A 13,828-nucleotide genomic window follows, 5' to 3' on the forward strand; every position below is an offset into this window, starting at 1 on the left:
GGATAGGCGCCGTGCTAGGTGAGTTTCCCCTCTGTGGGTTAACTATATATATATATATATATATATATATATATATATATATATATATAAAAATTAGGTAAAGAGAGACCCACACATGCCAGCAATTTCTCATAAACTGCCTATAAAAGGAAAGAATTGGTTAGGCTGTTTTTAAAGGGGCTGTTCACCTTTTAGTATGACGTAGAGAGGGATATTCTGAGACAATTTGTAATTGGTTTTAATTTTTTATTATTTGTGGATTTTGACTTATTTAGCGTTTTGTTTCAGCAGCTCTTTAATTTGCATCTTAACCAATCTGGTAACTAGGGCCCAAATTCCCCTAGCAACCATGCATTGATTTGAATAAGAGACTGGAATATGAATAGGAGAGGCCTGAATAGAAGGAGCAGTAATAAAAAGTAACAATAACAATACATGTGTAGCCTTACAGAGCATTTGTTTTCAGTAGGGAGTCGGTGGCCCCCATTTGAAAGCTGCAAAGAGTCAGAAGAAAAAGGCAAATGACTATAAAACTATAAAAAAAAAATAATGAAAACCAATTGAAAAGATGCTTAGAATTAGCCATTTTATAACAAAATAAAAATTACCTTACAGGTGAACCATCCCTTTAATTGAACATATTGAAATACAAGGCCAGAATTCTAGTAGTAACATCATACGTTCGGTTACAAATTAAGACTAAGTAAAATATCTGGCTGTAGAATCCATGACAGTTAAGAGTATCGCATATTGAGTAGGCTGTAAGTTTTAAGCCAAATGAATAAAGTGTGCCATGTCTTCAAAAGCATGGCTTGGTGGTGCCAAAACTCCCTCTCCTGTCTCCCAGGTGGCACACCATCATATAACTAACTTGAGGACATTACTGGCTATCCTGAAGCCTCAAATTGTGACCCCCTGCTGCAGTACAGGTACTTACCTTGGTCAAAATATAAAGAAAATAAAAATAATTTATTAAAAAATGTGATTATTATTTTTTGTCACACTGTTACTAGGGTGGGGATCAGCAGACAAAAAGTTGCAGGTTTTTTTAACCTCTTAGGGGATAGTGCACCATTTTCTATGTTATAGAATGGACAATTCTTAGCAAGGTTTCAATTGGTCTATTTTGCATAGTTTTCAAATTGCATGCCTTCTTCTTCTGACTCAAACCAATGGCTGAAATGCCAAAAATGCTAAGTAATTACAAAAACCACAAATAAAAAATGAAGACCAATTGCAAATTGTCTTAGAATATCACTTTCTGGGTCATACTATTCTTCTATCATGCTTTTTATGGTGTAATTTTTATTTCTAAATTACATTATTTACACTGCAGGTAATTTACTTTCATTCCTGAACCAGCAAGTGTATTTAGTTGTAATATTGGTGTGTAGGTGCATCTCAGGTCATTTTGCCTGGTCATGTGATTTCAGAAAGAGCCAGCACTTTAGGATGGAACTGCTTTCTGGCAGGCTGTTGTTTCTACTACTTAATGTGTTGCAGTGGGACCTGGATTTTACTACTGAGTGCTTTTCTCAGATCTACCAGGCAGCTGTTATCTTGTGTTAGGGAGCTGTTATCTGGTTACCTTCCCATTGCTCTGTTGTTAGGCTGCTGGGGCGAAAGGGAGGGGGGTTAAATCACTCCAACTTGCAGTACAGCAATAAAGTGTGATAAAAGGGTTACCTTATTTGTATTGTATGTGCACTTAATTAAAAGGATTCTGATATGCTTTTGTATTTATGACTAATATTTTAATTTAATATTGTCACAGCCATTCCAGTTTTTTTTAAATAAAAATGTTAATTTTTATATTTGCGGGCGATTTTGTACAGGAGGGTGGGCCCTTGAGATGAGGTTTCCTGGTGGGCCCCAGGCACCCCAGTCCGACACTGGATGGAATCCTGTCCATGAGTTTTTTATGTGATAAACCTTTTTCTCACTAAATTGAATATGGCCCGAAGTCTTGAATGTATTTAGGTGCCTTCTTTCCTACACATAAGAATCTCACTTTTACTATTTATTTGTGTAACACATTTTACTCACGGGGGCTAAAACAATGAAAATACCAGTACTATGGAATGGGGCAGTCTCAGTGCTCAGGTGAGGTAACAGATTGCTCTGAACACTTTTGAAAACCCCTAGTAACATGTATGTTGCTTTAAAGGACACGTAAATTTAAACTAAATAAGTAAGCTAGATTGTTGTACATTGTGTTTTTGGCTTCTGTACCAAGCCCAGGCAACCACAGTCCTTTAGCAGTAAAGATTTGTGTTTCCAAAGATGCCCCAGTAGCTCCCATCTTCTTTTCTGCTTATTCACTGCACATTCTCTGTGCTGCTGTCACTTACTGAGCTTAGGGACCCACTCACAATATGCAGTGCACATAGAATACAAATGTCACAATATAACATTAGTAATTAATGTTATTAATTAATTAATTAGTAATTACTATGGATAATTACTACATGGCAGCTCAGAAACCAGTGCAACTAGCATCAGAATTTAATAATCAGCCCTGTAGCATCAGCTTATATTACAGACCAACCTCATTTTCTACTTGATAATTTACGATGACCCCTAAGCTTAGCTTCTCCTTTAATGCAATCTCCTACTAAATCAGGGGTAGGCAACCCGCGGCTCCGGAGCCTCATGTGGCTCTTCATCCTGCTTGCTGCGGCTCAATCTTTGCCTGTCACATTGTCTATACAGCCATCGCACCTACTGGCGGCTTCTTGAGTGTGCGACTGCGGTAAGATAATGGTTATCTTACCGCAGTCGCACACTCAGGAGGCCGTCAGGAGGTGCGAGGGCTGTATAGACGTCCCAGGAGTGACAGGCAAGACCGAGCCGCAGCAAGATGATTCCTCATGGTCCTTACTGCGGTCACACACTCAAGACAAGAGAGGGAAGATCAGCATGGAGCTTCAGAAACAGAAGTCACATTAAACTGATGAGAACACTAGCATTTAATAGCGCTATTCAGTGTTTAATTTATTTCAAAGTAGGCCTACACATACACATTTCTGTTTGTTGCATGCTGTTGTTGTAACAGCTAAAATTAAAAAAGGTTAAAACTTTTAAACGTTTATAAGCTGTGTTATGTTTTGCGGGTCCAGACTATTAGGGATACACCGAATCCAGGATTCGGCCTTTTTCAGCAGGATTCGGCCGAATCCTTCTGCCCGGCCGAACCCGAATCCTTATTTGCATATGCAAATTAGGTTTCGGATTCGGTATTCGGCCGAATCCAAAAAAGTGGATTCGGTGCATCCCTACAGTGGAAGAGGATAGTAAAGGTTGCTGACCCCTGCTCTATAGGGATTGGATTATTTACTCAGTTAATATTTACGCTTTCATGATGCATTACCCAATCCAATTATTTGGCTCACAACCTGTTTAGGGATTGGATTATTTACAGAAATATGAATGTTGCCATTAGTTACGTCCCTTCGCAATAGCGCAACTTTGCCTGGCGTAAGGGTGCGAAGTATCGCTAGAGTAGGTCCACTTCGCTAGCGAATTTACGCCAGCACCAGTTAGTAAATCAGCGAAGTAGCGAAATGACGTCACGCTGGCGAATTTGCGCTAGCCGCTTCGCGCTTTAGTGAATTTGCCCCCATGTCTTTTGATGAAGGCTCATTAATTGTAATAAGAATTTGGCAGTACATCTGCCTGTTTTAACTTTCGTTATTCTCTAAATCTAAATCTTGCATGTAATTCCCAAACTGGGTTATAAGTGGCTGAACACATGTAGCTCATTGTCTTAGTTCCCTGTTTTACTTTCTTCCACTTGCCCATAATTAGGATTTTATACACTTGGAAGTTCTGCAACCATAATGTGTGTCGCTCACGCTTATGTTATAATATGCATACCGCACATTGTAACCCTATATACTTTACATACATTGGCAAGTTTAAGGTTGAAAATAATCTTACCCAAGAAAAATGAATTTCATACAATACATTTTAGACATTTATAGGAACTTTCATTACATATGAGGTTTGGAAGTGTCTGCTGGCCAGGACTGCCAGTTTGAGACAAAAGTATTATAAAAATTCTGAAACTTGGTTTTCAATAATGATTTCTTAAAGTAATATTCTGTTATATATTAGTATATTTAACAAGGACATTTTGGGCATATATATGGTAACAATTAACTTGGTGTGTATCAGTGTATCTACTGTAACTTCCTAACTTCCTGTGAAGGGCTCTAAGGTTCCTTCTAGCCCATCTCACCCTAATCATAATGATTTCTCTGCTTCACCTCTTTTAAAGTCCTACCCCCTCAGAAGCCACATTACAATATATATATAGTAATGATGAGCAATAACAATGTTTAGACAGCCTCTTGTTTTTGGTTTTAATGCTGTGCTATGTGTCTAGCATGAGACCAGCGCTAAGGACAGCCAAGTGTTGTGACGTGTGTGTGAAGGTGCGTGCGTGCACTCACTAGCCGAAGTGAGTCAATTTGAGAAAGGGGATAGGATTAGGGGTAGGCAGCAAAGAAGATACATGCCTGGTGTCCTCTTCTGCCTACCCCTAGATGCGGTGCCACTGGCACTTCAAAGATGACCCAAGATAGGGATCAGCTGGGAAAAGTTTTGAAGGCAGGATCAATACTGTTATAGTACTGCTGAACCTCAAGAGCTGATACTGTCAGTTCAGTATATAAAGACTTTGTAGACATTTGCTTTCTTAATCTTTAGTTTTCCTGTAAGGATGGCACCCTTGTAAAAATCCTTAAAAAGGATTTATTGGTGAGGTTTATGTTGGATGTTACTCTAAAGTGAAGTAAAGGTTGACCTGCAACCTGCAGAACCCGTGGGTTTACACACAGTTTGGGTAACCATTGCGGGTCCGGGTCAGACTGGGAAAGATTGTCTCTCTTAAAACTAAAAGCATGTGCAGAAGTAGAGTATAGAGCCAGAATATGGATTGGGTGCAGGGCCTACAATGGCATTTTGCTGGTTAGGGTCATGGTTTTTAAGGTTTTGAGGGTTAGTGATGCGTGCAGGTTGCGTTTTTTTTCTTATTTGCACATCACAACTACTCTATTCAGAAAGTATACAAACCATCTCCTGTTGGTGGCTATTGGCTGTATTTATAGGATCATTCCTGCATACAGTAGGGCAAGAAAAGTTAAAACATATTTAATTCACCTTGATATGTTAAAATAACCTTTAGAAATCAAATTTAGCATTATTTTCAGTATTTACTTCATCTAATTTCCTCTCACAAAATGATCTTTTGCAGCCTGGCATAAGTCTACTTTTTGTCTCAGTAAAAGAACAAAATAACTATACTTGTATAGCCCTCCTCTTCTCTTGCAGGAGATCTAGCACACATTTGCTTTCCACAAGTCGCTACAGGAGTCCTACAAAATGGCGTGCCTATACCCGGGGTCTGGACAAACTGGGCTGTAATACCAATCCCTGGGAACTTCTCTGATCCGTAATACACATCGGAAAGGTTTATGGCAGGACAGTATCCCCTATATGTAATAAAGGTCACTAAGTTTGCACAGGAGCAATAACCCATAGCAACCAATGAGATGTTTGCTTTTAAACAGATGACCAGTAAATGCTTCCTGTTGATTGGTTGCTATGGGTTACTGCTCCTTAGTGCCTTTTATTACATAACCCTATTATTACAGTGATACAGAGCCTGACAACCTCATACAGCCTGCCTCTAAGCTACTGAGGGAAGTCCCACTTATTTGGCAGTTACTTCAGAGCCATGAGAAGGATTCCCTTTGGCTTTCCGTGCCCTAAGAAGAGTACGCTTTGCTCTACAGAGTTCTGACAAGGACCCTCTTTCCTTCTGCACCCTAAATAGAGCCCAGTTTTTTGCCACTGGGGGTTCCCTACTGACTTTCCCACACAGAAAACTCTGGGAGCTTGCAGCACCTTGCTTTTACTCAGCTGCTTCTCTCTCCCACATCTTCCCTCCTGTCAGCTCACAAAGGGTGCACAGAAACAACACAGAGGAGAGACAAGTGTACACAGTTCCCCTCAGGTTTTCCAGCCAAATTTGGCTACTAATTTAAAGCCCAGGTGGGATTTGAAAGTACAAACTAGCCAAGGTATAGATAAGATTTGGGCTACTTTTTGGGCCTTTGGTTGGTTTGTACTTTGGAAACCAGGCAAAGTTATTTTCTTGTCCTAATGTGCCATGCCTGTGTCTCCCAATGCATGGTGGGTAATGTAGTTTTTCTTTACAATTTGCCACCTGCCAAGTTTAATGTAAGACTACAGTACCCAGCATGCAATGGGACTGACATGTGTAGAAGCTCTGCACCCCAGTCTCCCGCCACTCTTAAGCATTCTTAACTTTTTCGGTGATTTTCCTCAAACATACAAATCTGCTGGCCACCAAAATGTCTAGAGGTTGACCTGTTTTACCAATATTTATTGAAATTGTTATGAGGCCCCTATACCTCCTGGCCCCCCTCTGTAGTTACACCACTGGTGACGGGTGAATCTGTCCCATTTTGCTACATTGAAAAATTTGAAACCGGCATATTTTCACATATATTCATTTATTTGTAAGACTTTTTTTTCACTGCACATATTGGACTACTTTTGAAGTGCCTCTTGGCTAGTTTTGGGCTGGTTTTGTAGCTAACTTTGGCTGGTTTTGAAAATTAGATCTGGCAACCCTGGCTCCCTTAAGTTGGCCACAGACGCAAAGATCCGAATCAACGTACGATCGGACTTTCCCATCTCCCAACCTGCCACTAACCATTCAGATCAAATAAAGTACAAAAGATCAGATCAGCCGATGTTCTGCCCCTGACAGCAATCATACAAAAGTTATGTCCGACCAAAGCTAGTGACAGTCTCCCACTGAAAATCGTACGATCGGCAATACATGCAGAGATATTACCCGCAGGCGACAGAAATCTTTTAACCTGTCCGATCGACCAAATGACCGATCTCCGCCAGACGAAAAATGTCTGGACTCTCCACACACGGTCCAAAAATCGTACGAATCCTCGATTTAATGTTTACATGATTTTCTAGTAGAGTTAAGGTATGAAGATCCAAATTACGGAAAGATCTGTTATCTGGAAACCCCCAGGTCCCGAGCATTCTGGATAACAGGTCCACACCTGGATTATTTTAGCCAAAAATCATGTAAACATTAAATAAACCCAATAGGCTGGTTTTACTTGCAATAAGGATTAATTATATCTTAGTTTGGACAGTACAAGGTACTGTTTTATTATTACAGAGAATAGGAAATAATTTTTAAATTATAAGGGAGAAAGCCTTTCCGTAATTCGGAGCATTCTGGATAACGGGTTTGATCCCATACCCGTATAATGATGTAACTGACCATCAGGGGGGCCAAAATAGGGCAACGTTTGCCCAGGTCTAGTGGAACAATATTTGCTTTTAAGTAGCTGACCAATAAATGTTACATGCTAACTGTTTGCAGTGGGTTACCAGATATTTAGAAAACCATTACATTACACCCAAAGAATAAAAATAAGCATCACTGTCAGTTTTGGCAATCTTCCATTCTTTGGAGGGCTAGAGAGAAGTGAAATTCATACGGGAACTTTTGACAGTCCCTTGACATGTCATAAGATTTTATACAATTATTTATTATTGTAATCTCTATGCCACTGATTAAACTCTTTCTAATAAACCATTCAATATGGCAGAGCAACCCACATTGTATAGATTGTTTCCATATACGAGAATGGTCATTAGCCAACAGAAGAGAGCAAACATGGGGAAAAAGGAAAATAAATAAAGATGTGGACAGATAAAAAACAGGTTCCACAGTTATGTACCGGTAATATACATTTATGTATATATGTTTGTTGATGTTTAATTTCCTTTGAAATAGAGGAATAGATCACCATCTATTCATTACAATTGTTCCATGAGCGTCAACACTGAACCAAGCACAAGACTATTAACTGTTGTTGATTCATACACATACACATTTTAGTTGTTTAATCACATTTACTTTACAGTGCTACGCAATATGTCGGCGCTATATAAATACATGTTAATAATAATAGAACAGAAGAGTACCATTATCTGATGAATTCACACACTGTACCAATGTGATCATGTGACTGCAAGATGGAAAAGACCACACATGCATTTAAAGGATAAGTAAACCATAAAAAATAAATTAATGTACAATTAATGAAGGGTCTATTCTAAGCACTTTTGCAATGTACATTCATTTTTTTTTTCTTAATTCCAAGATATTAAAGGATACATGTACTGTTAATATGAATGAATTTTGTTACAACAACACCACCGGCTGGTCATTTTCAGACGAGTCTGACATATAGTAGTCAAGGAAGTTCAGGAGAAAGAAAAAGGCTGCTCTGATGTTCTTCTGCTTAGGAAAAAAACTTCCTCAGGGCAAGACCAGACGTGGCATTTTTAAAAAAGCTCCATCGGGTGTAAATACGCATAAACTGCACTACCACTGACACTAATGGAAACGCACTATGGCAATTCTCACAGGGCGCTTGCAAGCTGAAATCCGCCACAGGAGCTGAAATCCGCCACGGGATGTCAGTATTGGCATTTTTTAGCAGAAATGCCAATACTTCAAGAAACTACCAAATCAGTAGATTCAAACATGAACGTTTTCCGATATTATAAAGGAATGCATAACATCTGATTGTCCGGAAAATAATAATTTATTTTGCTTTAAAAAAAATGAATGGACCATTCAAAAGCGGTGGATTTGTTAGAGGAACATGGGATCTAATGGGAGGGACAGCAGCTATTTGGCTGGTGGGAAGCAGAGGGATAAGATACTAAAGCAATAATAATTAGCTAAGTGTAGGAACCCATACCAACCAATGTTATTTTTACAGGTGACCAGAAAATGCTACCTGTTGGTTGCTATATGTGATAAGAACTGTATGTATGTATACAGCATAACCAACTAATGAAATATACATACAGAATAGGCAGTAGCTAGTAGAATTAAGTCAAATGCAACTGGACTTTTAGGGGGCAGATTTATCAATGGTCGAATTTCAAAGTGGAAAATACTTCGAAATTCGACCATCGGATAGAATCCTCCGACATTCGAATTCGGAGGATTTTATTCATCGTACGATCGTATTCCGATCGTAGTACGATTGTACTCTGATCGTACTTCGAATCGTACGATCATTCTTTGAAAAGTCCAGTTGCCTTTGACTTAAAGGGGTGGTTCACCTTTTAAGTAACTTTTAGTATGTTATAGAATAGCCGATTCGAAGCAACTTATCAATTGGTCTTCATTATTTTTTTTTGTAGTTTTATAATTATTTGCCTTTTTCTTTTGACTCTTTGTGGCTTTCAAATGGGCATCGCTGACCCCTTATAAAAAGCAATTGACCTGTAAGGCTACAAATGTATCTTATCTTTCTATTCAGTCCCTCTCCTATTCATATGCCAGGCTCTTGTTCAAATCAATGCATGGTTGCTAGGTTTTTTTGGACCTTAACAACCAGACTACTTAAAATGCAAATTGAAGAGCTGCCGAATAAAAAGATAAATAGCCTGTATAACATGACCTGGATGAATGAGAATCTTCATAGATATATAGAATAGAGTTATCAATAGTGATGGGCGAATTTGCGCCATTTCGCTTCGCCGAAAAATTCGCGAATTTCGCGAAACGCCGAAAAATTCGCGAAACGGCGCCGGCGTCTCGTTTTTGACGCCGGCGAATTTTTTTCCGCGAATTTTCGCTGGAGTTTTGCGAATTTATTCGCTGGCGGCGAATCGCGCAAATTCGCCGCGAATTCGCGCCTGGCGAATAAATTCGCCCATCACTAGTTATCAAGTGGATCACCATATCATTTATGGTCATTAGAATGCAGGAGCTTGTAAATTTACAGTCTAGTGTTCGATTCCAGGTAGTCCTTTACAAATGGGTTAAATGCCAACACAAGAAGGCCTCTTCTCGGGCAATCCCTTAATAGATAAACAGGATGTGGTTACTGATGTGAGTAAAGAATGTAAAATCCAGGAAGAATTGAATAGTGAAAAACACAAGGCAGCTCAACATAATATTAGAAACAGAACATATGGGAAAACTGATGAGTAGCAAGGGAAATTAGCTAAAATGCTTATTGCTATTATTTTCATCAGTGATTTGACATAGTTTCATCACCAAAATAGTATTATATAAACAATCTTCTGACCATAACATATAGGGTGGGGAGATGCCCAGGGCCCACATCTCTTATGCCTCTCCTTGGATTTTCTTTTCCTTTCCAGATCAGCATTATAAGAATATGCAAACAAAATGTTAAATATGCACATTCATAAAAACTATTGCAACTCTAAAGTAAGATGCAACTGCAGCAGAGTAACTGCAGATATAATTTACTGGCATTATTCAATGAATATATTACAGGGCCCCAAAACACTGAAGAACTTTTTACTAGTATATTGTATCTTCCCACAAGCCATGAAGGCAACAATTCCAATTAAAAAAAAAGTTTTTTTCCAGAAAGTCGGATTCAGTAGAGAAAAGAAAGGCTGGTCAACTTTTTATACCAAAAAAAATAAAAATTCTGGTATTAAACACATGAATACAGTTTTAGTTTAAGGGAAAACTATACCCCCCCAAACAATGTAGGTCTTTATAAAAAGATATTGCATAAAACAGCTCATATGTAAAACCCTGCTTCATGTAAATAAACCATTTTTAAAATAATATACTTTTCTAGTAGTATGTGCCATTGGGTAATCATAAATAGAAAAATGCCATTTTAAAAAATAAGGGCCGCCCCCTGGGATCGTAGGATTCATTGTACTCACAAACATACCAACAAACCATACATGTTAGGTCACATGAGCCAATTAACAGACAGAGTTGTGTCTTTTGCTTCCACACTTCTTCCTGTTACAGTTAGAGTTGTAGTATTTTTGGTCAGGTGATCTCTGAGGCAGCACACAGACCATCACAAAATGGTGGCTCAAGGCAAGAGATGTAAAAGAGCAATATTGACTTAAATACATATTCCATTTTAGTAAGATTCTTTAATATGTCACTTAATATGATATGAACTATCTGTTGCTTAAGTGTTCATTTTGGGGGTATAGTTTTCCTTTAATAAGGCGCATTACTTTAACTGTATTCATTGATTTGGATACTTCTTTGAATCATAGTGGGCACAGATTACAATTTAAGGGGTGGTTCACCTTTAAGTTAACTTTTAGGGGTAAATTTACTAAGCAGCGAAAATTTGGCAACGGCTTCGCACCCATCGCTACACTTCGCCAGCCGAAATTTCGCTCAGACAACGCTAATTTACTAAAATGCAAAGTTGCGTCCAGGGCGACGGATGTTGGCGAATTTTCGCTAGCGTTACTTTGGCAACCAAAGCAAAGATGCGCTAGCGTTGGCTAATTTGCATACGGCGGGAAATGATAAAGTTGAATGGACGTATATGTTGCAGCAAATACATTACATTACACAAGTCTCTGGCATGCTAGTCATGGTCATTGCTTTGGGCCTCTGAACCCAAAAGTGGATTCAGTGCATCCCTAGTATTCATACATCATATAGACAGTACACGCGTATTCTTTCATTATTCATAAATGATCGGGATCCACAAGTTAAAATATCTACCTCAACTGTATTTAATGTGCCCACAGTTATTCTAATTTAGATTGCTTAATGTTATTACAAACTGAAGCATCAAACCCAGTATCAACACTGCACGTAATGTGATAACTTGCTGCTGCCTAAATACCTACAGAGTGAGGTAGATAAAGTCACTGTTCATCCACCAATTAATAATCCTGAAGTACAGTAAGCTTTAATGACATTCCCTAGGGGGAGAAAGAGCATACAGTCCAACCTCTGGCTTCCCTCCAATACTCGTTGAAGTTTCAAGTAACTGAGCAGATTTTTTATTTTCTTTTCCCGTTTTTCGGAATGCTGACTAAGAACCACATGCAATTGTTCCGAGGGGCCAAACCTGCATTTTAAAAAGTGAGTTAGGGGACAGTCTTTATTCTCAGATTTAATGAATGGAAAAATGATTTACCACATCACTAGTGATGGAAAGATGCCAGGTTTAAATGAGTTGCAGACATTGCAGAATCTGACTGGGTTAAAATGGCAAGAAAGAGAAGAACACTGTCAATATTTAGGTTCCTTGCAGCTCATCAGAAATAGTGTGGCTTGGCAGGAACTGACATTTCACGCATCTGGTGAGTTTAGGGTCCGCCCACCCCGGTGACTTTAAAGTATCCAGTACAATCGTTTAAAAATGATGAATTTAGCAACTCTAGAGAACAAGAGGATACTGTATGTTACAATTAAAAATCTCTATTTAATACTTAAAGGGATCCTGTCATCGGAAAACATGTTTTTTTCAAAACGTACCAGTTAATAGTGCTACTCCAGCAGAATTCTGTACTGAAATCCATTTCTCAAAAGAGCAAACAGATTGATATTTATCAGAGCACAAGTCACATGACTTGGGGCAGCTGGGAAATCCACAATATGTCTAGCCCCATTTTAGATTTCAAAATTGAATATAAAAAAATCTGTTTGCTCTTTTGAGAAATGGATTTCAGTGCAGAATTCTGCTGGAGCAGCACTATTAACTGATTCATTTTGAAAAAAAATGTTTTTCCCATGACAATATCCCTTTAAGTAAAGTGTATTTCAATTCAGAAATAGCCAAGAGTTTACAATATACCTGAAAGTAATATAACGGGCCTTATTCAATTCAGTGAAAACAACTAGGGATGGGCGAATTTGACACGTTTTGTTTCAATAAGACACACAACGCCATACAAGTCTATGGGTGTCATTTCCGCGGCAAAACAAGGCGAAAAAATTCGCCCATCCCTAATAACAACTTTTTCCCTGGTTTATCTCATGAAAGCACCATTGAAGTCTATGAAGAATTGTCTACTTGAATTAGGTGAATGTTTTCTCCTGGAGTTGAATGGCAAATATAAAACAGAATAGGAAACAAACTTGAAACTTTGAATTTTGCCTATTGTCATTGGCTTGCATGGGAGATAAAATAAACCTAACACGCAAAATAATAGAGAAGGGTCTGTGAAGGGGATATGAACAAGTTATTCATCTCTGCTGGGAAAACGTGTACCTGTACCCTGGGGGAGGGATTAGGTGAGGGGGGTAATCATTGTAGTTCCTGTTCCCTAGTAATTTAGTGATGTGCAGGTGCGGATTTCCCCGACACGCACCCGCACTCCCGTAGCCAGCGCCCGCCTGCATCTGCACTTCCGATTTGCTTTTATAGACCTGTGGGTCCCACCAATGATGTCACAAAAGGAGCGGGCAGGCGCAGCGTCAAAAGACTAACCCGGAAGTCAACATTTGACAGTAGAGGGCGGGGAGAGCAGGAGAAGACTACCCGAACCACAACCCGCGAAGAAGCGTGCGAGGTGGGTCCGAACCTGCATCGGTTCTCTGGAGGGCCCACTATATCCCAGTTCACTGGCATGGTCTCTTGTTTCCAGTTGAAATTTGGAACCTTTGCCTAAAGGGTTTATTGTATTCTAAACAATATGACCATTTCAATATGATAACCTCATAACGTTCTACGTGCTAATCTTGGTCTTCTTAATACAAGTCTTTTGAAGCTAAGAAAGTGGTTGAATTAGTTTGACTCATATAACCAACTAATATAACAAATATAACAAATAAAAAATGTTTCTAATATAGTTAGCCAAAAATTTAATATATAAAGGCTGGAGTGACTGGATGCTGAACAGAACAGAACACTATGCCCTGCTTTGCAGCTCTCTAACTCTGAGTTAGTCAGTGACTATAAGGGGGGCCACATGGGACATAACT

The sequence above is a fragment of the Xenopus laevis genome, chromosome 6L, assembly GCF_017654675.1.
Source record: "Xenopus laevis strain J_2021 chromosome 6L, Xenopus_laevis_v10.1, whole genome shotgun sequence".
NCBI lineage: Eukaryota > Metazoa > Chordata > Amphibia > Anura > Pipidae > Xenopus > Xenopus laevis.